General features: G+C 45.0%; 1 protein-coding gene across 2 annotated transcripts in view; it reads right to left on the bottom strand.

The window, feature by feature from the left end:
• Nucleotides 1-2,991, bottom strand: part of NEDD9 (neural precursor cell expressed, developmentally down-regulated 9) — a 94,425-nt gene extending 91,434 nt beyond the window's left edge. For both annotated transcript variants that reach the window (XM_046930959.1, XM_004939656.5), the window contains exon 1: nucleotides 2,842-2,991. The gene's annotated coding sequence lies outside the window, so the exon portion shown is untranslated. The remainder of the gene's footprint in view (nucleotides 1-2,841) is intronic.
• Between the last annotated feature and the right edge of the window lie 21,446 nt (nucleotides 2,992-24,437).

The raw sequence follows: 24,437 nt of genomic DNA, 5'->3' as shown, positions 1-24,437 counted from the left end.
TCTGCTTTCCAGTTTGTTCCCCAGATGCTGTTGAGAATGTTTTAAGTATTTGGTATTCATGATACACTCTTTGGTTAGTGTTTGATTCATTCAAATAGTTTTCCGCTGAGTAGCAAGAACAATAGTTTCCAATTTCAATTCTTGAAAGTACAAATTTAAAATTTCTTTGAAATGCTGATATTTGCTTAAAATATGCTGTTTCTGGTAAAAATGACTGCCACTAAACTTGTATGGTAGAGAGCTCAGAAAGTAGTTTGTTCTAAAATAGCAAATACAGGTGTAAGAAAGCTAGCAAAAATGATATTGTTAAAAACAACATCTAAACACACACAAAACAACAACGAAACACTATAACCTACAACCAAAGATATTTTGAGTAGATATGGAATATTAGCTGTTGTTATCAATTAGCCCACCTTGATTACTTGGGACAAGCTCTACCCGGGTGCAGATAAAACCCCCAGGTTTGGATTTAGCAGAAGGTAGACTAGATATTTTAGTGCTCTGGGAGGTGTTAGGGCACAGCCATCAGATGCATTTTCAGCAATAGGCCCTTCAGGTTTGCGCTTCTCGGCGGGATACCACATAGATCGGACTGCACAAAGTTGTGGTAGGAAGAAAACTTGCTTTGGGGTTGATTAGAATGACTGGCAGAAGGAGCTGATGGGGACTGTTAGGAGGGTGAAGCACCTTCCCCAAATTACTTCACTCTTCCTCATCCCCCTTCCCTCTGGAAATACCAGATTCCCCCTTCCCTATTTACAGTCCTCTCCCCTCCTGTTCCAGGCTTGAATTTTGAATGCTCCTGCTGCAAGCTGCTGAGTTTCACCAACCTTCCAAGCTTGGTCCCTGCCCATTCATTCATCTCCAGTATCAGAAGCAGGCAAGCCCTATAAGCCACAACAGCACCTGGCTCAGAGAGAGAGGCAAAGCTGTTTATCACAGGCAGCATGGCTTGTCTGATGAAGCACAAGCTGTTATTATCTGCCTTGCTTTGTTTTCCGTAGAAGCAGACCAAAAAAAACCATATTCCAGACATTTAGCCTCAGCACAACTCCCCCTTGATCAAGCTTGGGCTTCTGTTTATATGATGCTCTTAACAACACATGTAGCTTTAACGGACCCTGTGAAGCAATGTTCATAGAATGGCCTGGCTTGAAAAGGACCACAATGACCATCTTGTTTCAACCCCCTGCTATGTGTAGTGTTGCCAACCAGCAGACCAGGCTGCCCAGAGCCACATCCAGCCTGGCCTTGAATGCCTCCAGGGATGGGGCATCCACAGCCTCCTTGGGCAACCTGTTCCAGTGTGTCACTACCCTCTGTGTGAAAAAATGTTGCTCCAGAGGAAGCCTTGGCATCATAAGCTGAATTTTCTATCTTTCTGTTATTTCCTAGTTTAGAGAGGAATGGTTGATACAGACTTCAGCAACCTACAGTGAGGTTGCTGAGGGTTGCTTTTTTGAAGCTTGACCACTGTGCAAGTGTTTCCGCCCTTCTCTTTTCCTCCTGACTGTATAGGGACATGTTGTAAAAAGAGAAGTATAAGGGAACCCCCACAGGACAGTAAAAGGAATGGGCTTTCTTTAGTAATTCATGGGGTGTTGCTTAGCTGAATACAGTCTATGAGCATTTTATCTGAGTATAGTTTTTTTTTTTTACTGAGGAAATGATTCCTTCAAATAAGGTGAAAGCGGACAGAATGACTCATTTTCTGCTTACAGTACACAGTGTTACCCAAGGCATATCCTACTGTCATATCCCATCACCCTGACTGGTGTTTCTCAGGGGCCGGCTGGGTGGTGCAGGTGGCCATGTCATATTTCCTGAGTGTTTGTGTGCAATCACAGATCAGCAGTGAACATCTGCGGAAAGTGAAAGAAAGAGCTGTGCACCGCTGACACAGCTTTGCAGTCGTTATTCAAATAATGCTCGCAAATGCTCTTCAGCCCATTTTTTTCCTGCTTCTTAAATCCCAGCAGCGTCAGAAAACACCTTGCCCAACACCACAGACTAGCAAAGTAGTGATCAGTGTGAATTGATGAAAAGTGAATAATGTCCCACAGTCATTACGAATCATGTAAATTAAGCACACATGCACACAAAATCATGATTAACATTCAACCACATGAAAATCTCTAGGCTAGAAAGCCTAGGAGTAAACAGGAGTGCTGAAGCAGGCCTATGTCCAACCCTTGCAAAGAATAATCTCTTCTGTCTTTAAGACTCCATTTTAAAATGATCTTTGAGCTTTCTCACACGCTGAAGCTCTGTTTAGAGAACTGCCACTATGTCTTGATGTATCCACAACTGCCTGAACCAGGCTCTACTGTATATTCAGCAGTAAGAAGGAAATGAGAAACTTCCTGTCTGATAAATACAACAGATGAGATAATTAAATGCTGGTGATCTGTTTGGTAACATATAGCTTCCTTGGAGTAAGGATGGCCTTCTCCAGAATGGTTTATAGTGTTTCCTCTCAGCGCGTGGCAGGTGGATGGGCTTTGGGCACTCAAACAACTCTGCAAATAAACCCACTGCTGCCAGCCAACTTCCTGGTTCACCTTTGGAAATGATTGCAAGCAAAACAAGTCTTTGTAAAGAACTTAACAGTAGCAGAAGAGTGGGAAGAGGTAAATCGCAACAGTCAGTTGTCAGAAGATACTCCTCCAGTGAAATAGTCTGTGGCAGTAAAATGGTGAATAATGCAGCCTTCACAGAGTTTGCAGGGTTGCTCCTAACACACCGTGCTGGTGCTCAGCTAAGCCCAGAGGGACCCAGCTGAGCTCGGGCCAGGTGGTATTGCCTCTCAAAGCAAGGGGAGCAGCTGGGGTCACTTACCTGGCCGGGGGTGCTCCAGAATCCCTCTGCAGACCCTTCCCACCTCGCTCCTTGAGTCCGTAGCCTGAGAAGGCTGTGTCCTCCCAGTGGTTTGTTGGGCAAGAGTTGGTTGTAAGAGTATGCTTGTACTCGGTCTCCCCTCTTTCTTGTAAAAGAGAGAAACCGCAAATGTTTTTCTTCCGGTTTTAGTCATTTCCTTTCAGCTTGGCAAACCTTGTTTTTTGACAGGATCTCACAGATATTCAGGCCGAGTGCGCCTTGAATAAGGCAGCTCGTGTGCAGACTTCTGCGGTCTCCTTTAGATACCGCGTTCGGTGTAGCTACCCCATAAAATCATTTCCATGTGATTCTTTATTTGGCAATGCTAATTCCTGAGAACATTGCTTCAGTGCTAAAAGTTTTGCATCGTATACTTCTGCAAAGTCACACTGTGGGCTTTAGCAGAGGGATGGCTACAGGCTGCCTAGCTCTGTGCAGCCCAGCACCAATCTGGGCAATAGTCATGGGCAACAAAATGTACTTTGGTGCTTCAGGACGCTCCTTTCCATTGTTGCAAATGAGTAAGAAGTCGAGAACCTGAATTACTTTAAAGAAGTGAAGGTAAGGGATAGAGGGATTGCTGAGGACCAAGGTTTCTTTCCCATGCAGGGAGGGATGGAGGCTTCCTGTGCACCTCATCATCAGCACGGAGATGGGACAAGACCTTGTCTAAATCAACAAAGTGGGAAAGTGAGGTTAGGTGTCTTCAGTGACAAAATTCCTATCAATTACAAAGCAAAGAATATTCAATAGAGCATGAGAGATGATGAGAGTAGGTTCATACCTCCTCTTAACCTCTTGTGAAGTCCCTTCTTCAATCCCCAGCCCAACAAAGGTAGTGCTGAAATCAGGCTCTTCAGGAGCTGTTTGCAGGGTCTGAATGGAACAAGAAGTCAAGAAGAGGCCGTACATCCATGCTGCCCTTCTTCAGGCAGGGGAAAAGTTAATTAACTCAGGAGAATGGTGCTAATATCCATCACAGGAATAATACAGACAAAATATTAGACTGGATAGAAGAAAGGAGCTTTTTACAACAAGAGTAGTGAAGCACTGGAGCAGGCTGTCTGGAGAGATGGTGGACGCCCCTTCCCTGGAGACATTCAAGGCCAGGCTGGACAGGGCTCTGAGCAACCTGATGGAGCTGTAGGTGTCTCTGCTTGTATGAATCCTATGATTCTATGATTCATGACTCTATGAATATTGAGTGCTCTGTGTTGAAATTTTAATCGGTACTGAGATGTATTTAAGTTTCCTGCACTGTGTGACGGAGCATGGATGAAGGGAGGAGAAGCTGGTGTGGAAAGAGGGAGAGTGATGGTGTGAGACAGTCAAAAGGAAATCTGAGTCGTTTTTGGTCAAGACAAGATCCAAAGAGCTCTTGCCACTGAGTGAAAAAGTTGAGCCAGACCTCTGAGGTCAAAAGAAGTGGGCAGAGGGGAGTGGAAAGCAGCAGGTCTGATGGACCATCAGCAGGAAGCTGGAGATAGCAGGGAGAGAAGGAGTGGGAGGGAGAGAGGTTCATTTATTGCACTTCAGTTTTTCGGTCTCAGTGCACATGGCATCAGAGTGGGATACTCACTCGAGTGCTTCGTGATGGAAGGGTAAATTTATTAATTTCAGAGAACCCTCTCAGTCTGTCCTCAGCTTTGCTCTCTGAAAGGGATAAGCAGCCACAGCTGATTTATCACCTTACAAAGCGAATGCTGTTTATGTTGTTACCTTTACTTAAACTGCCTGTTTGCTAGCGCTAGCTATTTCCATCCATGACATGTTTTTAACATAGTCAAATATTCCTCATCTCCAGACTTATCAGCTGCTCACTTAGGTAAACATGATTGTTAAGTTGCTTGTGGAACATTTTGCTAAAGACTGGTGTTTGCATCAGAGATAGGAGGAACCAGACCTGCAGCTGGTCATGCCAATATCTTTGTTGAAGTTTTTTTTTTGAAGCATTTCCCTTGTGCTTCAAGCTGGCTGCAGCTCCTAGTCCCATCAAGGATAATTTATTTTGAAGATGGCAAAATCAAGATTTCAATTTCAGACTCAAAGAAATGGTTTGGGCACCCTATTCCCCCCTTGAACAAATCTGCTGCACAGTGTTGTCTCCAGCTGCCTGCCTTGCCCCTGGTCCTGACACTGTCCTCTCTGGTGGTGCTGCAGGCTGGCACCATGTCTGCTCCTGCACTTTCAGGCATGGCTGTGTGTAGCAGAATGACTTGCATCATCTTCATCTTGCATGCATACATGACCCTCTCTGTGTTAATCTCTGTTGCCTTGGAAGGACTGCTGACTTCCCCTTGTTTTGATGACCATGCCATTTGGATGGTCCTCAAGGTCTCGTTACGGGTTTTTAAACCCTTTGCAGTAATTTCAAATAGGAAATATTGTCTGGGATGTGATAATTGCTCCTAGGGAAGACAGATACTAAATATTACAATAAATCCAAGGAAACATATCTAAGGACCCTCCTTTGTGTGGAAATGAAAGGTTATCTTTAGATAAGAGAGAAGAACCATATGCCTTTGCCACCGTGTTTTGAGCACATCAAAATAGTTACTTGGGCTCTCCCATCCCTTTCAAGTCAATGTCTCCACTCCCAGCTTCTCATTTTCCTCAGCTGGGCGGACTGATGTGTGTCCAGATTGGCACTTCTCTGCTTGTATGACATCTGTGCATCTTGCTATTTGGACTGAATGTGTAAATCAGCTTTTCCTTCCATATGTGAAATTAATTATTCTCAAAGATTTTTTGGTTGAACAATTATTCCAAGCTTACTTGTCCCCAAAACAAAACTAGCAGGCTTTCCTGACAGCCTTTCAGTTGGTGAAAAATGAACAAATTGTTGCTTGAGCAACACAGGAAAACAGATGGTACCTTTTAGGCTGCAGCAATATTGCAGCCATCAGCTGCTGCAGTGCTTTGGCTCACTGCATCTCCCTAATACAAGTATCAGTGGCTATGCTACTGAACGATTTGGTGTCTGCTCTTTGTTTTGCTTTTACTGCTTGCCTTGCCTTTCCACAAAAGTTGTTTCCAAAAGTTATTAGAAGAAATCATTTTCCTATTCAGCACTGGCCCAATGGGTCAGTCTTCCAATGAGTGTCTTGCACCCCTGTTGCTGTTGTCTGTAATTATTTTCCCCAAGTCTAGTAGCTCTATTTTCTGAAGATACTTATTCCCCCAAATCTTCTTCCAACAGCCCCATGAAGCTGTGTATTAATGTTTCTCCTTGAGGCAATCAACACTTCATAATGCATAGACTCATCAAGGTTTTGTCTAAGCTGAGCATGTAAATACCTGGGGAGAGCCTGGGGGTGGAGAGAAGAGCCTGGCCCCACCAAACTCTGCCAAAAGCCCTGTTAGTTTCATCAGAACAAAAACCTATGTTGAAAGATTTCCAACTGCAGAGATACTGAAAACAGCTACAAGTTGTCTGCCTTGGGTCTCACTCTCCTTTCTCCATCTCTCACACCAAGTTCATCTCTCTGCTGAGAAGGAAGCTATCTTCCAGGCATCTGCAAGCATTAGAACATTTCATCCAGCTTCAGCTGAGCTCACGTTGAAATTAGGTGAAATGCTATTCGCACTGGGCTGCTGGGGGAAGCTACAAAAACCACTCAAAGCTGCACTCCCAGCATAGAATCATAGAATCACAGAATGGTTTGAGTTGGAAGGGACCCTTAAAGATTATCCAGTCCAACTCCCCTGCAATGAACAGGGACACCTACATCTCCATCAGGTTGCTCTGAGCCCTATCCAGTCTGACCTTGAATGTCTCCAGGGACGGGGCATCCACCACCTCTCTGGACAACCTGTGCCAGTGCCTCACCACTCTCACTGTAAAAAAACTTGTTCCTTATATCCAATCTAAGTCTCCCCTCTTTTAGTTTGAAACCATTTCCCTTTGGCCTATCACAACAGACCCCACTCAAGAGTCTGTCCCCCTCTTTCATCCAGCCCCCCTTTAGATACGGAAAGGCTGCTCTCCAGCCTCCCCTGAGCCTTCTCTTCTCCAGGCTGAACAGCCCCAGCATCAGGGGCTTGCTGAAAGAGTTGTGGGCCAGAAGGAGCCTTTTACAGTAAATCCAGTCCCATGCCTGGTTTGACATCCCGGTCTGAAAATGGGTACATTTTAAGGAGTTTTGTGTTCTGCCAGGAAGGCTGCAGTACAAAGCGCTCGGTATGTTTTTCTGGCAGTGGGACAGAACAGCCCAGACAGCCTCTGGTTTGGATGAGGACTAAAGTGAGAGAAAAGACAACAGTGGCTTCTGGGTTGTTGTTTTTTCCTTACTAAATTGAAAATGCGTGTCCAGGGGACACGCTGCATGCACGGCCATGGAGAATGACATACTGCCTGGTTACAGCAGTGTACAGAGTCCTTGTTGCTGTACCCCAGTGTGCAAGGCTGTGCTGGGCAGGGAGAGGGGCCAGGACCAGGAGAGGGGGGGGATCAGCCTGTAGCTAGCCTGATGGAGTCATTTCAGGATCCTGGTTCACCTCCTGGCTATGGGATACCCAGCATCAAAAGAAATAATAGGAATAAGTCACTGTGAAATGGGAAAAACGCGATCAGATCCACAATTTGTATCAGCTGCTCTTTAAATCCCCTTTCGTCTGCTTTGTAACTGAGAGCTTTGGAGGCAGGCTTTCTCTCAGGGCAGATTGATTACTGAATTAAAATGTTCTTGGGATATTTTGTTTATCTGTGCTAAGGTTGAATTACTCAACATGCACTTAAGTCAATAACAAGAAAACCCAAGGTCTATCTTTAACTGCTCCAAATTGTTTTCCCTTAAAATAATGGAATGCATAATTGCATTGGCTTGAGCAATTGTTTACAACAGTGTATTTTGGTATTTTTGGTGTAGGGGAAAGAGGGCAGAGTGGTGTGGGGAAGCGGGAGCAAGGCACTTGTTCTTTCCCATGGGACCAGGAATGTGGGGGCTGCCCTGAGGCCATGGAGTGGCATCGATCTGAGGGGAAAGGGCTGAGTGGGGCTGGGGGGCTACAAGTGTCAGGTGCTGGTGTGCAGGCTCCTGTTTCCCAGGAAAATACATTTAAACTGGGACAGGTGCAGAGATGGGTCATTAGGTTAATGAAGCGATTGGGTTGGTTTTTTTTTAGGGAGAAGTACTACAGAAGCTTGCTCATTTGTTTAGCTTTGCATAAAAAAGCTTCAGGGGAATACAGTTGTCCATACATACTTCAGCAAATACACAGCAGTAGAAGGAGAGAGCTGTTTATGCTGAGAGAAGACATTGACCTGAGAAAAATGGATATTGAGTTATTGTGGGAGTGCTGGAAGGAGACCTCTACGCGTGGGAGAGTAAGAAGGGAGCGTTTCATTTCAGAGGAAAGCAATGGAGATGGTGAAGGGACAAGGAAACAAGAGTTATGTGAAATGATGGAGGAACTGGGGCTGTTTAGTCTGCAGAAGAGGAAACTGAAGGGAGACTTCGTCACTCTCTACAGCTACCTGAAAGAAGATGGCAGAGAGGTGTGTGTTGGTTTCTTTTCTCAAGTGGCAAGTGATAGGACATGAGGAAATGGCCCCAAAATGCACCGGGGAGGCTTAGATTGGGTACTGGGAAGAATTTCTTCACAGAAAGGATGATCAAGAGTTTAAATGAGCTGCCCAGGGAAGTGAAGGAGTTCCCATTCCTGGAGGTAATTGAGAAATATAGATGTGGCACCAAGGGATATGGTTTAGTGATGGTACTTGGTGGTGTTGCATGATGGTTGGACTTGATGATCTTAAGGGTTTTTTCCAACATAAATTATTCTGTGCTTCTGTCATTAGCGCAACAAGAACAAACCCAATGTGAAGGTGCAGGTTGAGAGACACAATATGAACTATGAGAGGGACATCATTTTCAATCTTGCTGCAGTGGTTGCATCAGGGTTTACAATATCTAGTGACAAGAGGAGAAGCTTTTTAGTTGATGGGCAGTTTAACATGGGGAATATTTAAGATCACCCCACATCCTTCTAATGCCTTGTGCTTGCAAAGCTCTGTGAACAGTACAGTGATGCTGTTTTGACTTTGCTTTGCTTTGGGTTTATTTGGAACAGGGTAAAATTCTGCAACAGGATTGAGGAGAGCAGCTGTGAAGAAACAGTACTTTTGTGAAGGGCTGGAGCTTGAATGAGGGCACTTTCAGCAGTGCTGTGCATTGCGTGCCTTGCTTGTCCTCACTGTTTATTACCCCGTTGTTTAAAATTAATGGGGGTTGTATGTATCTTGTAAATGAACATATAGGATCATTTCCAAAGTTTCCATCCATTTATTTCTCTCCTAAGAAGAAACTAATGAGATCTGCAGAAATTGTTCATCGTAAATAAGCTCCTTGACAAATATTTGAATGTCTTTGTTTAATAAGTCAGTTGTAAATATTTTTACCATAGCTCAATTGTTACCAGAAATAAGTCAGTCCTGGAATTTACTCCCTAATATGTCAGATCTTCCTGGAATAACTGCATTCCAGAGGTCACATTCTGTGAATTTCTTTCCTCACTTAAATCACTCGCCAGTCTGAAGGGTCCTATATGCCTGCTGTTGTGAAACCCAGTAGCCATCTGCATTTAATCACTTCCAGGGAAAATAGCTACATGTAGTGCTTCTGGATCTGTGCTTTGCCTTTGAGAGCAAGCATCATCATTATTCACATTTTATGCGCACACGAAGGATGGCCTTACCTTCCGTTCCCAAAAAAGCACAGTGGGGTACTGCTGTGGTCATAATGATCATTCTTCAGTGTGAAGTGGTAACGTTACGCTTTAGCGATAGCTTTAATATTATTGCTGTGGTGCTATTTTGATATGAAGAAAGGAGAAATGTGCACTTGGGCTTCAGTGGGAACTGAATGCTGTGGTTTCATGTATCGTATTGTTTTCTGTAATTTAAGAACTTCCAGTCTGGGTAAAAGTTAGAAATTGGCCAAGAGTCTGGAAAGGGCACAGAGAGGAAAAGGAGGAGTAATTCCTTAAGCCAGACACGTCCAACCCACGGCCTGCACATGGCCTGGCCCAGCTGGCAACATGGCCGCTCTTGGCCCCATGATGTAAAGGCAGCGGCTCTTCTCAGCAGAGTGGCCCCAGACAAGCACCCATCACTCACAGCAGCCCAACCAGCCTCATGAGTTAGTTTCACAAAAACAAGGTCAAATATCTCACTCGTATGGTTTTGTTTCTCTCTTTTTTTAACGTTTCAAGAAAAATATTAAAATGTTCTTTTTTACTTATATATTAACGGTATTGTATATCTTACAAGGGCTGTTCCAAAAGTAACACCTCCTATTTTATTATATTGTCCCGTGTCAGAGGCAGATGTTGGTGGTATGGCAGTAGAGAGTGAATCTTCCATCAGTATTCCATTACATTTTGTTGCTGTGGAGCAGATGGCAGCAGAGGGGCAGTCAGACAGATTGGTGTCTGACGTGGAAGCACATATGGAGCAAAGGCGTGTCCCTCAGTTCCTCCATGTGGAAAAAATGGCACCCATTGGCATCCATTGCTGCTTGCTGAATGTTTGTGGAGAGCAAACAGCGAATGTGCTCACACTGAGGCAGTGGGTGATGTGTTTCAGCAGTGGTGACAGTGGGTCACCTCCACTGGTGCAGATTTTTATGAGTGCAACATGCAGGCTCTTATTCTTTGCTGGTGAAAATGCATAGCTAATGGTGGTGACTATGCTGAGAAATATGTTTTATGGCTAAGAATTTTCTCTATCAAAAAGTGTTATTATGCTCTTTGTATTTAGTTGTAGCTATGCTAGAAATAAGTAGGAGGCATTACTTTTGGAGCAACTTGTGTATTTGAGGCCCTAGACAATTTCTTTTACTCACTGTGGCCAAAAGTTTGGACACCTATGCCTTAAACCAAACTGAAATGGTCACTGTCCTCGGGACAGGACCCAGTTGGTTGGGAGAAGGATGAGGGAGGGAAAAGGGACAGATGGGGCATGCAGGTGGTGGGATGTTCTTCAGAAGACATCACCTGAATCTACGAGAACTGTTTCACCTTATGTCTTCAGCATGAAAGATATTCAAGTTGCTAAAATGGGACAGAACTAAAGACCAAACTCCCTTTTTCTTGTTTATGCCACCTCATTTTCCATTAGGCAAGTAAATAGACGCATTTTGGGATCAGAAAGAAGCAATCGTCTTTATTTTCTTCTAGGTGAAGAAAAACCGATTCCACAATCATGGATCTTCCTTCTTTTTCAAAGTGTAATTTATCATGAATGTGCATGAATTGTGCATAAAGCAGAAAAAAGAACTCATTCTGAACAGCCTACATAATTTTTTTTTCCCCAGGCTAACAGTGAGACAGTGATCCTGGTCATCTGATGAGAAAATAGGAAAGTGGAGGGTCCCTCTAGAACAGACCCCACTTCTTCTCTTTTTAGTATTTTGCATGGAAAGATGCTGAGTTTGGCGTACTTTCAAAGCTTGCAGTCTTCTGGCTGAACTATTTTGAGTCTGGGAGCATTTGGTTATTCTTTGCCCAAATGTCAGCACTTTGCTCTATATTAGACGTGTGCAACAAATGATTTCACTTAACCAAAGCCCTGGTTTTCCACAGGAAACCGTTTGCAGTGGAAGAAGGCCTGGCTTTACCTTGAACAGCATCCTGGCAGAGCCAGATGCCTGCAGCAGCCTCAGAGCTGCTTAGCAATGCTTCTGACAGCAAACAGAGCAGCCACCAGGACCCACAGGGAGGGCAGGGAGAACTTTTACTTACGGAACCAGAAAATGCTGCCCGTGAGGTTATTTTGTTACTCAACAACTTACCTTGTGAGGAGGGAGAACAATGTTCTCCAGATGAGAGAAGAGGATTTTCTGTGTTTTGGACTGATTCAGAGAGGCCCCTCACAAAGTACTTCAGAACAACCTAAAAATAGCCTGCTCCACTAATACCAAGGAAACACTTCTTTTCGCCAAGAAACTGCAATCCTATTTTTCATGCCCACTGATTTTGGAAGGCAGACTTACAAGTCCCTTTGTGTTGGGCCCCTTTCTGAGTAAAGAGCATTAGGAAGATCAAGGTTGCTTTGTGCTTTGTTTGAAGAGCTATCAAACAGCAGCAGTATCAGATAAGGCGGATTATAATGCTACAGCTCTCTACACTTTTATGCATTTTAATTTCTGGTACAAAACGTATTCCACAAGACATCTGAGGGTCAGAAACAGGCACTAACTAAACAAAGTGTGCTGATACCTCTGTTTTCCTGAGCTGCATCAACAACAAAATTCTCTAACAGGTCAACACAGCCTCCTCCTCCCCCTCTCCTCTGACCTGCTGGTGCTGAGCAGTGCAGCATTTTCATAATCATCTCATTTATGTAATGGCAGATAAACTCAAAAAGCAGGAATAAATTGGGCCAGGAAATCCAGTGGCCTTTCCAGTGGCTTTTCACAACCTCTAGCACTCCTTACCTCAAATACCCAGCTGAAGTTTTACACAAAGAAAGCCCATTTTTCTCTTCACAGGAGCAACAGTGCTACAAAGACATGTTGATATATGGAAAGTAGATGCACAATTGGCATCCCCCGCTCATGGAAGACCTCATCCCAGCCACCAGTTTGCAGAGCTTGACAGTGAGATAACTCAGTCTCAGAAACCTGCCCTGCTATCCTCTCAGTGCCTTTTTGAGAGCCCAGCTGTGCAGGAGCACTCTGATTCTCTGCCTTGAGCAAACATGAGTAGGTCTGATCACTGAAGGAGGTACAACTTTGAAGGATATGTTCCCTTTGAGAAGAACATTCATTGGGGTGGAAGGAGGAGGGATGATCCACAAGGTGTGTCAGGATGTGGCTGCACAGCACTGCTAGACAAGAGCTGGGTGCCCCTCTACCCATCTACAAGCTTCAGCCCAGGTTTTCAAGCCACTCATGAAGAGTTAAAATTAGTGGTTGCTTCACACAACTCAGTGTGGGCATAAGAAACCAAAGGGAAAATCTTCAGAATGGGATACACCTTGTAGAGCAGCCGGAATCGAACAAAGTCCTATGCAGACTCTGCCTGTCACCTTCCTTCCTTCCATCTCCCTTTCTTCCAAGCCCCTTCGGGAGTAGAAGATCATGGACTATGTACTGAGGTCTTTGGGAGACTAAAAGTTGACCCTGGAGGAGTGGAAAAGGGGCACAGCATCATGATAAAGAATATGCACAGGTTAGGGGAATGTAGGCTACCGGTTAGCAAGTTATTCCAACAGCCTTCTTCTTCTGTCAAAATGTTGGTATGTTAGCTCCTGTCCAGACTCCTGGCTCTGGGCTGGTGAACAGGGTCGTATTAATTGGCTACAGTCTGTTCATTCATTATTTGTGTACCATATGGAAACCCCAGTGCTATATAGATTTGCTGAACCCAAAGCATCTCTCATCTAATTCATTCCCTTCCTATGTAGAATCATGCCCGTGGGTAAGAGGCACACCACTGTGATCCATATTTACAGGACACCATGATATTTCTAGGAGGAGAGTGCTCAGAGGCCGACAGTTCCCAGTATGCGCCTGTACTGGTGTGCGTGCCGACTGTGCTGTTCTGCAGAGGAGGAGATAAGGATGGGATTATCCTGTGTCTGGCAGCCACAGGCTCCTCAGACCTTTCTCTGAAGCATGTGGTGCTGGCTAGTGTCAGCGCTGGGATACTGACCCCTGTGTCTAAGTGAGTCTGGCAATTCCCCTGTTTCCAGGCACTGGACAGAAGCAGACTGTTTTCTAGCATTGGGTGGCTCGTATTTCTCACCAACACTGACAGCCAAATGTCACTTTCACATTCCCTCTTGCTCCTGGTGCACAACCTCAGGCTGAAGGTCAGGGGGTAGATCCTGGATGTTCCCATGCAAGGAAAATCAATTTCGCTTCACAAAAGACTGAGAGGTTGGTACAGGAGGTCACAGCATGGTTTCAGTTGCTCTTTGGGTTGAGAAGTTTGAATGAGGAGGAGGAAGGGTGATGAACAAGGAGTTATTGATGGAACGGGGCTGTCTCCAGGCTGGCAGAATGAGAGCGTGAGGAGAGGTGTAGGCAGCGGGGCCATCTGCACTGGAGAGGGACCTATCCCCCTGTGCCAGAACCCCAACTATCCCCAAATCTCACCACTAGCTCTACTTTGGCCTCGCTTCATCTCATCGTGTAACGGGATGCCTACCAAGTTGGGATATCAGATATGACCAGAGGCTTTTGACTTTGTGGAGCGTTTTGATACCTGTTTGCCTTTCTGCTTGCTGACTGGCACATGGAGCTGTGCAGGGCTTCAGCTGTGCCACCAAACCCCTGCAAAAGCAGATGGTGCTGCAGCTGTAACGTGCACAGCAAAACGCAGCAGTTCCCAAGGCCTGGAGCAGTGCTGTTGTCTTCATCTGGTGACAGATTCACAGTGTTCAGTGAGTTACGTCAGGAGCAGAAAAGAAATCGGCATCTTAGCTTGTGTTGCCAGGATCTTGACATTTGGTTCATATTTGGTGCTGCTATAAATACATTATTTGGCTGTGATTCTTATTTACAGATTTTTTTTAAGCTCAGCCTCACTTTTTGTTGTTGTTGTTGTTTGCACCAAGAGAATGAGATGAATCCCAAAGCACCCACCAGCACTCAGGAAGGCAGAATAGCTCAGGCAGGGCTCTTTCTGTCCCCACACTGCCTGCTGCCTTCTCTCCATGGTCAGAAAAAGCCCAAACGCTCCATTCAACCCAGGGCTGTTTGGAGTTCCCAGGAATTTCACCCCATGACTTTGACCTTTGACAAGAACACTTAATTATTTCCAGCTCTCAAGCCAGGTCATAAACGGGCCCTTTGAAGAAGTTTCCTGCTATCCATAAAGGAGAGCTCCGGGCTCCGCTCATTGTGGAGTTTACATTCCTTGAACGGAGGGGCTTCTTGAACTGATGGGGCCCTGGGTCAAAGGGTTCAATGTTTGGGTTTGTTTTTAGAAGAGATGGATCCCAGTTCCAAAATTTGTTCCTCTGTCCAGACTTTATACCTCACAAAATTCTCCTTTTTTATTTCTGCTCTCCCCTCCCTCCTTGCCCTCGATTCTGGAATTTGAGATTGCTTCATTATAAAGGCAGAATTTATCTGCATAATCATAAAACTATTGGTGGAATAAAAACTATTCCACCCTTTTCTTGTCGGCAGGGTCATGCTTGGAGACTAACCAATATTTTATTCATCCACATACTCTGCAGCAGCTGCTTCGTGCTCCTGAGCCTTGGATTTTTGGCAGCAGCTTTTGGTCGTCTCTCTTCTCCTGGCTGATGTGCGGCACACATTCTGTATACACCAAGATAAACTTTCCTTTTCTTCTAAGACTCTCTGTGCACTCCAGTTGGTCAGGGCGACATTTCCCCTTCAGCCAAAAAATGTCCTGTGCAAAGCATGAGCTATGCTGGGCTGTGCAGTGAGCTGAAGGCGAGGCACCGGCATGGGACGGGACCAGCTGGAGCATCGGGCCAAGCTCTGCTGGCAGTGAGGTCTGGCGGGGAGCACAGCTCTGCCTTCCCCTGGTCGCAACATTACCAGTAATTGCTTCTTTTTCCTTACATGGGGATGTGGTTGGTGGGGACATTCTTTGGAAATGAAAAGGCGGTTCTTGCTACCAAACAACGCTTGCCCACATTTCTAGCATGATGCACAGTAACGCAGCAAAACAGAGCTGAAAACAAAACAAAACAAAAACAAAAACAAGTTTTTACTGAAATCCCTATTTTTAAAGCAGTTTCCCAGCTTTTGCAGCTGTGGGCAGAGACACGGTACCGGGAGGTGGGGTGGGAGCAGGGCAGGGACTGAGGGTTCAATTGAAGCATGCGAGATCATAGAATCACAGAATGGTTTGGGTTGGAAAGGACCTGTAAGATCCACGAGTTCCAACCCCCAACTATAGGCAGGGACACCTCCCACTAGACCAGGTTGCTCAAAGCCCCATCCAGCCTGGCCTTGGATGCTTCCAGGGAAGGAGCATTCACAACCTCACTGGACAACCTGTTCCAGTGTCTCACCATTCTCACAGTAAAGAATTTCTCCCAAATATCTAGTCTAAATCTACCCTCTTCCAGTTTGAAGCCATTTCCCCTCATCCTGTCGCTACCTTCCCTTATAAAAAGTTCCAACCCAGATGCCTGCAGGTGTCCCATGCCTGTACACCATGTCTAGAAAATGCCTTCTGCATTACCCTTGGCAGTGTTCTTTGCAGCCAATGAATGAATTGTGTTTGTCATCTGTCCTTTCCTCTAACTCCATTCTTCCATTCAGGCTTGCAAATAGTTGACTTTTAAATTGCAATTCCACACTACCTGAGCAGAATCCTTACCCAGAGGCTGGGTATGCTCCTATGCTCCTATGCTCCTCTAGCAATGCCAAGCTGTTAAACTGTCAGCGTGGTACAGGGAAACAAGGGTGTTAAAAAAATCCTCTAATGTCTTTAGAATGAAAACCATCCCCTTATGTCTTCAGAATATTTTCCGTGTCCTACAGAAGCCCCAAGTACTTCTGTTTTCTAAAACGAAAGGAAAGCAAACGGCCATTGAATGTTCCTACTCCCTGTAGTTCGCTTGGTATTTTAAATACCACCTTTCAGAGCCCTTCTTTTTTAAAAAGAAGGATGTTTTATGGCATAAATATTTCACTGTGAGGGTAGGAAACCAATGTGTCGGACACTGTATTTTCTAACAGTTGTGGTGTATTAGCTCATGGTGCTTTGTGGTTAGGTATGACATCAGGCCGCTATAGAGCTGCATTTGGAGAATCATGGCTTTCATCCTCTAATTGGGAGGATGAAAAGCATTTCATTATCAACCACAAGAATATTATTCTTTTTAACTTGCTTTACTGTACTCAGGGAATATATACATATATTTTTTGTTGTGTTGGAGTTCGGTGGATTTCTCTGGTCGAAACTTCTGATCTGGTTTTAAAGCTGCACATTACTCCCTACTCTGCTGTTCTGCTTAATGAAGGGACACGGAGGCAAAGGTGCTGGAGGAGGTGTGAGGCTCAAAAAAAGAGGGAATCTCATTTTCTTCACCAAATGACAGAGACATACACAAGGCTGAACTCCCAGGCACACCATTGGATAATGCACCAAACTGGCCTCCAGGGGCTTAATCCCAGGTTATCAAGATGCTTTCCTGAGTAGGGCTTAGGAGGAGGCCCTTGGAGCCCCATATGGTGTTGCCAACAGCTTGTGTGCTGTGCAGACCTTGCACCTGAGGTATCCCTCAATACAAGCCAGGAGGTACACCTCGTGAGCATCTCAGTGCTACATCATGCTGCACATGTGCATTCCCCATCTTTTGGAGCAGAAGGAGAAGCCTTAATGGAAATATGCATATCAGTAGACCCTCCAAAAAGTGCAAGATTCTCAGAGTTTTCTTGGTGTTGAGTTGGACCAGCAATGGCTGTGCTTCTAAGATCTCAAGTACAGGGGAATGCTCTGCCTTGGGTTGTTGCTAAACATAATTATTGATGGTTTACAGGCATGTATGAGAGGATAAACAAGGAACTTACTGACTTTTCAGGGAAGCATGTAACGTGCCTTTCCTAAACCACCAAGTAATTATTATGCTCGTGGTTTTACAAAGAAAACCCTCAGCTAAGCAGTGAAGAGAGAGGCGTGGTTTATAAGAGCCACAGCACAGCTCCTCTTATATCTGCAGGGGATTAGCCAGGATGCTGCTGGAAGGGAGGCTCCTTTGTGTGTTATCTGCAGATACTGTTGGGAATAGTACTGCCCTGGGGTGGCCTAAAGGAAGAACGAGTCCCAGTTGCAGCAGAAGCTTTGGAAATTAGTGGAGTGATATAGCTTGTTGTTAATCTAGCAGCAAACTCCTCTCCCTCCTGTGCTCTGTGACAAAGATAAATATTCTGGGTTGGAAGCTCTACAGAAGGAGCCCTTAGAGGTTTTGCAGTCCTTGATTTCAGGCCCCTAGCAAGGAATTGCTTCAAGCTTTTTAAAAAAAAAGGAGTCTAAACTCTCCTTAGTTAACCTCTTTTATCTGTCTGTAGTTTTCTGATGCCCTGAGCTGCATTTTCATGAACTTCCTCAATGGAAAGGGAACAGGTGGAGAGAAAGCAAGGCTGTGTACAGCACAGAGACTCACAGAGTTTGGAAAGCAGAGAGAATGTGTCACAGAGGCAGCAGTGGTTCCTTGGGCTATTTCACCCTTCTGGTATGTTTTTACCTCAGTTGGTTGATGATTGCTAGCATAAGCAAGGTCTTTCTCACTGTCATATTACATCCTTAACTCTAAATTAGGGAGACATGATGTGATGGATGGACCACTTGATGGATAAGTAATTGGCTGGACTGTCGCACTCAAAGAGTTGTGGTCAGTGACTTATGTCCAAGTGGAGACCTGTGACAAGGGGTGTTCCTCAGGGCTTGGTATTGAGACTTACACTACCTTTGCTGACAACATGGACAGTGAGTTTGAATGCACCCTCAGCAAATTTGCCAGTGACACTAAGCCATGTGGTGCAGTCAATATACTGGAGGGACAGGATGCTACCCAGAAGGACCTGGACAGGCTTGAGAGGTGGGCCCATGCAGAGGTCATGAAGTTCAACATGGACAAGTGCAAGTTCCATTGGGTGGGAGTAATCTTGAGCACAAATATAGGCTGGGTAGAGAATGGATTGAAAGCAGCTCCGAGGTGGACTTGTGAGTGTTGGTAGACGAGAAGATCAACATGAGACAGCAATGTATCCTTGCAGCCCAGAAAGCCAAACGTATCCTATACTGCATCAAAAAAGTATGAACAGCAGATCGTGGAAGGTGATTGTACCCCTCTTCTCCACTCCTCCTGAGGCCTCACCTGCAGAACTGTATTCAGCTCTGGGGCACCCAGCACAAGAAGGACACAGAACTGTTGGAGTGAGACCAGAAGAACCATGAGAATGGTCAAAGGGTTGGACCCCTTCAATGAAGACAAGCTGATACAGTTGGGGCTGTTCAGCCTTGAGAAGAGAAGGCTCCAGGAAGACCTTATTATAGCCTTCCAGTACCTAGAGGAGCCATACAGGAAAACTGGGGAGGGACTCTTTCTCAGAGAATATAGTGATAGGAAAAGGGGTAACAATTTTAAGCTAAAAAAGTGCAGATTTGTATTAGATAGAAGGAAGAAATTCATGATAACGGTGCCAAGGCACTGACAGAGGCTGCCCAGAGAAGATGTGGATGCCCCATCTATGGAGGCATTCGAGGCCAGGTTGGAAGGGGCTTGATCTGATGGGAGGTGTCCTAACCTATGGCAGTGGAGCTGGAACTGGATGGTCTTCGATGTTCTTTCCAATCTGTTATAGTTTAACCTGGCAGGAGGCTAAGCACCTCATTTGTTTACTCCCCCCTGTCCCAGTGGAATGGGGGATAGAATCAGAAAAAGAAAAAGGGAAGCAGAATTTGTGGGTCGAGATAAAAACTGTTTACTAAGACAGAAAAAAAGAAGTGGAAAAAAGGATAATAGCTGTGATAATAAATATGTACATACAAAATGAGTGATGCATAAGCAATTGCTCACCACCCACTGACCAGTGCCCACCTGGTTCCCAGGCAGTGGCAACCTGCCCCACCAACTCCCCATTTTTAATTTTTTTTTTCACATGATGCCATATGGTATGGGATATCCCTTTGGCCAGTTCAGGGCAACTGTCCTGGCTCTGTCCCCTCCCAACTCCTTGTACCCCCCCAGCCCATTGCTGGCAGGGCAGTGTGAGAAGATGAAATGTCCTTGGCTCTGTACAGCACTGCTCAGCAATAAATGAAACGTTGGTGTGTTATCAACATTGTTTTTCTCCTGAAGCCAAAGCATGGTCTCATACCACACAATATGAAGGAAAAATGGACTCAGTCCCAGCTGAAACAAGGACACAGCCCATGATTCTATGATAAGGGTTCCCATGCTGGTGGTTGTACTTTCTCATCAGGAAGTTTCTGCTTCTAGTGAGCGTAGTTAATCATAACTATCAATAAAAGAAAGTGTCAAAGGTGAAGACCTTGAACTCCGTATTGGTTAAACCCAAGTATTGCATCTACTTGTTTTGGTGTGCTGCAACTCATCATAAAGCTGTTATCACAGACAGAGGCTAGACAAATGCTGCTGAGACAACTGAGTCATGTGATAGTGGCCATGGGGAAGAAAAGCAATATTTTGTTGCTAGGATAGTGTTTGTCTTCTGGAGGAGGAAGTGTTGTCTTTTTTTCTGATGCTAGCAACTTTCCCTGGCAGAACAGCTGGCCTTCCTAAAAGAAGAAATGTTACTCTAAAATCCAGGTTATCCCCTACTTTCTGTATCAGACTATACAAAAAAGACCACTCATTCATATATCAAACACTCTAAATCCTTTCAAGCTTAGTTATGCACAAGAAGGGCTTTTTTGGGAGTTAATTTTCAGACAATGCTCGATTGGTTCTGGGGACACTAAATGTTTCTTAAGATCCGTATAAGTCCATAAGATCTTTCCTCTCCTCCCTTGCTTGTGAGGAGGGTATACTCAGTGTTGTAAAAACATGTTTTCATTCTGTATGGAAGCTCTGGTGCTACTGACACCAGCAAGACTTAGAAAAGCAAGTGTTATTCACTCTTTGATGGTGCTTAACTGTGAGGGGCTCACAAACATTGGTCTTCTGTTCCAGGAAAACCTGTTCCTCTTCTCATAATGAAAGGAATTGACTATTGTACCCAATACTGGCCTCGATATTGTATTGTCTGCTGCTTTTCAGGAAATTCAGAGTAAAACCATTGATAAGACTAGTGACCAAGCCAGAACTTTCCACCAAAGGCAGTATAATGGGCTTTTTCCACCTGCATAATCAATGCTTGTCAGGCAACTTGTTTTTGTTTAATGTACTACAAATCTGAACTGGAAGAAATGGAAAAAGTGAACTAAAATAGGCAACTCTTGGGATGATGTAGTGACAATAATTTACCTAAAGTAGCACCTACTGCAGTGCCGGTTACATTCACAGAATCATAGAATGTTTTGGGTTGGAAGGGACCTTAAAGATCATCATCAAGCTCCTGGGTTGCCACCCACCAGATCAGGCTGCCCATGGCCTCTTCCAATCTGGTCTTCAATGCCTCCAGGGATGGGGCATCCACAGCTTCTCTAAGCAACTTGTTCCAGTGCCTCACCACCTTCTGAATAAAACATTTTCTTCTAATATCTTATCTAAATCTCCCTTCTTCTAGCTTAAAACTGTTCTCTCTTGTCCAATCACTATCTACCTATGTAAAAAGTCAGTTCCTCTCCTGCTTGTAAGCTCCCTTTAAGTACTGAAAGGCTGCAGTGAGGTCTCCCTGAAGCCTTCTCTTCTCCAAGCTAAACAAGCCCAACTCCTTCAGTCTGTCTTCACAGGAGAGGTGCTCCAGCCCTCTGATCATCTTCGTGGCCCTACTCTGCACCACTCCAATAACTCCACATCCTTCCTGAGTTGGGGGTCCCAGGCTTGGATGCTGTACTCCAGATGGGGCCTCACGAGGACAGAGTGGAGGGGGGCAACCATTTCCCTCTTCCTTCTGGCCACCTCTCTTTTGATGCAGCACAGGGTACAGTTGTCCTTCCAGGCCACAAACACGTACTAATATCATCCAGTTTTTCACCCACCAGGACCCTCCAAGTCCTTTTCTGCAGGGCTGCTCTCAATGAGTTCTTCCCCCCGTCTGTACGCATATCTGGAATTGCCCCAACCCAGGTGCAACAATTTGCACTTATCTTTTTTGAACCTCATTAGGTTCGTGTGGGCCCTCTTCTCATGTTCATCCAGGCCCTTTTGAATGGCATCCCTTTCTTCTGTTCTATCAGCTGCACCACTCGGCTTAACAAATGGAGTATGTTGTCGGTACAGTACAAATCTCCATCATCATCACTGTGAACTTCAGTATGGTGTTCAGTCACAGAAATCAGTCTCTCTTAAAAACTTTACTATCAGACCTGACAGGGTTGCTTCAGTTATTCTGCTTATGCTCTCAGCACCCATGTAGGACAACTAATTTCATCTCTCTCCTTCCCCTCTCAAGCATTTTGCCTGATCACACTGTTCTCCATTTTCCTTGGTGACATGGATCTCAGAGAACTCTGCATTAGAGAAGAAATCTGAGTGAGCTCTGAGGAGTTGCTGGCAGGTCATGTTGCACTGCCTGGGATATTTTATTCTCTGCAGCTGAGGATGTGGTAATTTGCCTTGTCTCCCACATCTCTGTTGCATGTTACTGCACTCCCATCACCCCACAGGATCACTGCACAGCCTTTTCTGGGGAATGGCACTGAATGCACACTTCCTATGTTCCGGTCTGTGATCACCTCTCCTTATCCTATCACTACACGCTACTGAAAAAAAGTCTGGCTTCATTGAATTGGCTTCATTCAATTCTGGTGTGTCAACCACTCCTCCCAGTGTGGTATCATCAGCAGACTCGCTGAAGGTGGACTCTGTTCGTTCATGCAGGTCATTGATGAAGATGTTGAGCAAGACCAGATCCAGCAGCAACCCATGGGGAACACTGCTAGCTACAGGCCTTCAGCTAGACTCTGTGCTGCTGATCATAACTCTCTGAGCTCTGCTAGTCAGCCAGTTCTCAACCCACTTCACTGTCCACTCATCTATCCCACACTTTCTAAGCTTCATTACAAGGATTCTGTGGGAGATAGTGTCAAACGCCTTGTTGAAGTCAAGGTACACAGCATCTACTGCTCTCCCCCCATCTACCCAACCAGTGATGACATGGTAGAAGGCTACCAGGTTGGTCAAGCACGAGTTCCTCTTGGTGAACCCACGGTTGTTTTTGATTTAAACAAACAGATTATATTTTCTATATATGAACTTTTTTCTATATATTCTTTGAGGGAAAAATGCTTTAAAATTTGAAAAATTAAATTAATTAAATTTAAAAGCATAGATTCAAATTTGGAATGCTCCCCCTCCCTGGCCCAGTAAGATAGAGTATCTGGATTTTTAAACTAGATGACTGGGGACAAGGAGACCTTTGTTCTTTCTTGGCAGCACCTCTGGCTGGTGGGCTGTCTTTCTGTAAGCCAGCGTCTCTTTCACCCTTTTAAAAGGGTGTACCATGATGCCAACCTATTTGGCAAGTGCTTTGAGATCTAGCTGTAAAAAAGTGCTGGGAGTTGAGGGGTGAGGTGCCTTTACAAATTTTGCGTGTTTCAGGGTGGTACACTGCTACACCTTGGAAAATGGGCAGGTTTGGATGTTTGTGATTCATTCAGAGGGAGTTCTTGTCTTCTTTAAATTCTTCCCTTATTTGTAGGTATTTGCTGTCTGGCTCACTATGTGGGCCGTTCTCAGACTGTTTGCCACGCTCCTATTGCTCACTCTCCATGGGATGCGTCATGCTCCGCCAGCTCTCACATTCCCAAGGCAGATAAGACAGACGGAAGCACGGCCCTAGGTTGGAGCAGAGCCCATGGCTTGGTGGGGTGTGGTAGGTGGTAACTCTCCTTTCCATGTGGGACGATGCCTGTCTATGACTCAGGTCAGATAACAGGGCTAAGAGGAGCTGTTGTCTGGGGTAAACATTCCAGCACTCCCAGTGCAGATGCGGTCTTTGGCACGCACGTCTTGAGCTAAGCACTACACGTGGAAGGAAGGTAACTGCAATGGGAGCATATGGAGATCATTTTATCCATAGTTACTTCCTTGATAAAATAATCAGCAAGCTGTGACAACATTTCCTCTTTTTTCCCACAGCTCCACTGTATGAACATTCCTATTCAGTGTCCTGAAAAATGTTGTGCTACTTTGAAACCTCCTGCAGGGAACAAAACCACAACCGTGTCCTGCTCGTGCTTTCTAATGAACTGGTTTAGAATGTTATATTTGGGCACATCGACCTCAGTTTGGTACTCAGACAGAGATCTTCCATAAATGCACGCAGCTGCCACTTGAAGGGAGATAAGTGATTCAGTGAGATGTCATCTTATTGTTGTTGCTTTTACCTTACTAATGAAACAGACTTCTATTCTATGCCATCACAATTTCTTTAATTTTTTAAAATACAAATTAGAGCTACACCTTCTTCAGTGTCTAAACTTCAGTATCTGCACCTTTCTTTCAGTATCTAAAGGGGGGGGCTATAAAAAAGAAGGGGACATACTCTTTAGCAGAGTCTGACAGGACAAGGGGAAATGGCTTCAAACTAAAAGAGGGGAGACTTAGATTGGATATAAGGAAGAACTGTTTTGCAGTAAGGGTGGTTGAGGCACTGGCACAGGTTGTCCAGAGAGCTGGGGGATGCCCCGTCCCTGCAGACACTCAAGATCAGGCTGGATGGGGCTCAGAGCACCCTGATGTAGCTGTAGATGTCCCTGTTCATTGCAGGGGAGTAGGACTGGATGGCCTCTGAGGGTCCCTTCCAACTCAAATGATTCTATGATTCTTCAATCTTATTATCATTTCCTGGTTTCAGAATTTTGTCCCAGTTCCTTGTTACTGTGGCTGTAGATAAAGACCTGAAAGTCCTGATCTCCCAGTGCTCAGGAACATGGCAGAAAATACTACACCAAGTGTTACACGTGGATTCTCTCTGTGTGAGAGGAGAAGA

This window comes from Gallus gallus, chromosome 2 (genome assembly GCF_016699485.2).
Source record: "Gallus gallus isolate bGalGal1 chromosome 2, bGalGal1.mat.broiler.GRCg7b, whole genome shotgun sequence".
Classification (NCBI taxonomy): Eukaryota; Metazoa; Chordata; class Aves; order Galliformes; family Phasianidae; genus Gallus; species Gallus gallus.
Note: the sequence above shows the minus strand (reverse complement) of the source record. Positions and strands in the feature narration are given on the sequence as shown.